The sequence below is a fragment of the Cebus imitator genome, unplaced genomic scaffold, assembly GCF_001604975.1.
Source record: "Cebus imitator isolate Cc_AM_T3 unplaced genomic scaffold, Cebus_imitator-1.0 Scaffold1587, whole genome shotgun sequence".
Taxonomy (NCBI): Eukaryota; Metazoa; Chordata; class Mammalia; order Primates; family Cebidae; genus Cebus; species Cebus imitator.
Window position 1 is genome coordinate 2,539 of NW_016108902.1, and position 2,096 is coordinate 4,634.

Below are 2,096 nucleotides of genomic sequence, written 5' to 3' on the forward strand. Positions count from 1 at the left end.
GATTGGTGGGAATGTTCAAGATTTAGCGGGAGTAGCTGCGTTTTTCAGACCCAGGAGTCAAAGCCCTGTAAGCTAACAGCACAGGGATTAGTTAATAGGACAATTGTACTGCAGAAAGTCCTGTTTCTCTCTAACACGTCACAAATGAAAACACTGTGACTTGGTGTCCAGTAGTTACTGCCTACAGCATTTCAAACCATTGTATGAACGTGATTAGGTTACTCCTTGCATGTACCTACTTGCTAGCATTCTAATGACAGATCCATGAACAAAAGCATCAAAAACGTGACAGGGCCTATGGCAAACTTATCAAATAAGACAATTAACTTTTCTCTCCATCATTGAACAAATGGTAAATGCAAAGCATAGTTTTGGAAGTTTAGTATGAGGATAAATAATTTCCTTTTCTTTAAACAGCATACAATAAGGAAAGGTGAGAATAAATGTATTGTAATTTTTTCAGCTATGTTATCTATTTCTTCATTTTGAGACAGCGTCTCCCTCCATTGCCCAGGTTGGAGTGCAGTGGCAGGATCTCAGCTCACTGCAACCTCTACCCCCACCTCACAGGTTCCAGTGATTCTCCTGCCTCAGCCTCCTGAGTTGCTGGGATTACAGGCATGCACCATCACGCCCAGCTAGTTTTTGTATTTTTAGTGGAGACCGTGTTTGGACATGTTGGCCAGGCTGCTATCAAACTCCTGGCCTCAGGTGATCTGCCCACCATAGCCTCATAAAATACTGGGATTACAGGCATCAGCCACCACATGGGGCCTTCTTTTAAGCTATTTGAAGGAGCATAATTTCATATTTCCAAGACTGGTTTCTAGATACAGTACTAATAACTGATTAGGTCACTTTCACTACTAAAATCTTCAAACCCATGCAATATTTGTACATGTTTTGTTTTCAAGTACACGTATGAAGGTCCAACAGTGATACAGGCTTGGGATCAAACACCAATACAAATTCACACATCTTTTAAAAATTATTATTATTACCACTGAATCCAAATGAATGTCTCTTAACTTTAATAATGGTAAACACAACTAAAGGAGGTTAAGAGAAATCCAATCAACATAATTTCCTTAAGGAAAAGGCCAATCTCTTCTGAACATGAAAACTTTGTCCCCACATCACGGTTTTTCCTCATTAAAGGAAAGGATCCACAACCAACTCAAGTGATTGATTGAAACCATCTCAAGTTACTGATTGCACTGAATGTGTACACCAATTAAAGGAGACTGGCAGAATGGAAAATGGGGTTCAACTGTATGTTGTCTACAAGAAACCTACTTTAAATAACAAGACACAGAGATATTTGAAGTGAAGGGATGGGGAAAGGTATACCATACTCACCGTAATCAAAAGAAAACTGGAGTGGCATCCGGGCACTGTGTGAGCCTGTAATCCCAGCACTTTGGCAGGCTGAGGCCGGTGGATCCCTTGAGGTCAGGAATTCAGGACAAGCCTGACCAGCATGGAGAAACCCCATCTCTACTAAAAATACATAATTAGCTGGCCATGGTAGTGCATGTCTTTAATCCCAGCTACTAGGGAGGATGAGGCAGGAGAATCATTTGAACCTGGGAGACAGATGTTGCACTGAGTTGAGATCACACCATTGCACTCCAGTCTGGGGAACAAGAGCGAAACAGTTTGAAAAAAAAAAAAGAAAGGAAGGAAGAAAGAGAAACTAAAAAACGAGAGTATCTAAATTAATTTGAAACGGAGCGAATTTCAGAGGAAGAAAAATCATGGGGATAAAGAGAGTCATTACACAATGATAAAGAGGCCACTTCTCCAGGAAGATATGACAATCCTTAATAAGTATGCACCCAACAACAGAGCATCTAAATATGAGAAGCAAAAACTGAGAGAACTTCAAGGACAAATGGACAGATTCGCTATTACCATGGGAGACGTCAGCATCAGTAATGGACACATCCCGGAGGCAGGAAATCAATAAAGATATAGTGGAAATGAATGCCACCATCAGTCACCTGGGTCCAACCAACTTTTTAGATAATTTCCTCCAACAAGAGCAGAATACATATTCTTTTTAGGGTCACATGGAAGGTTCACCAGGATCCACC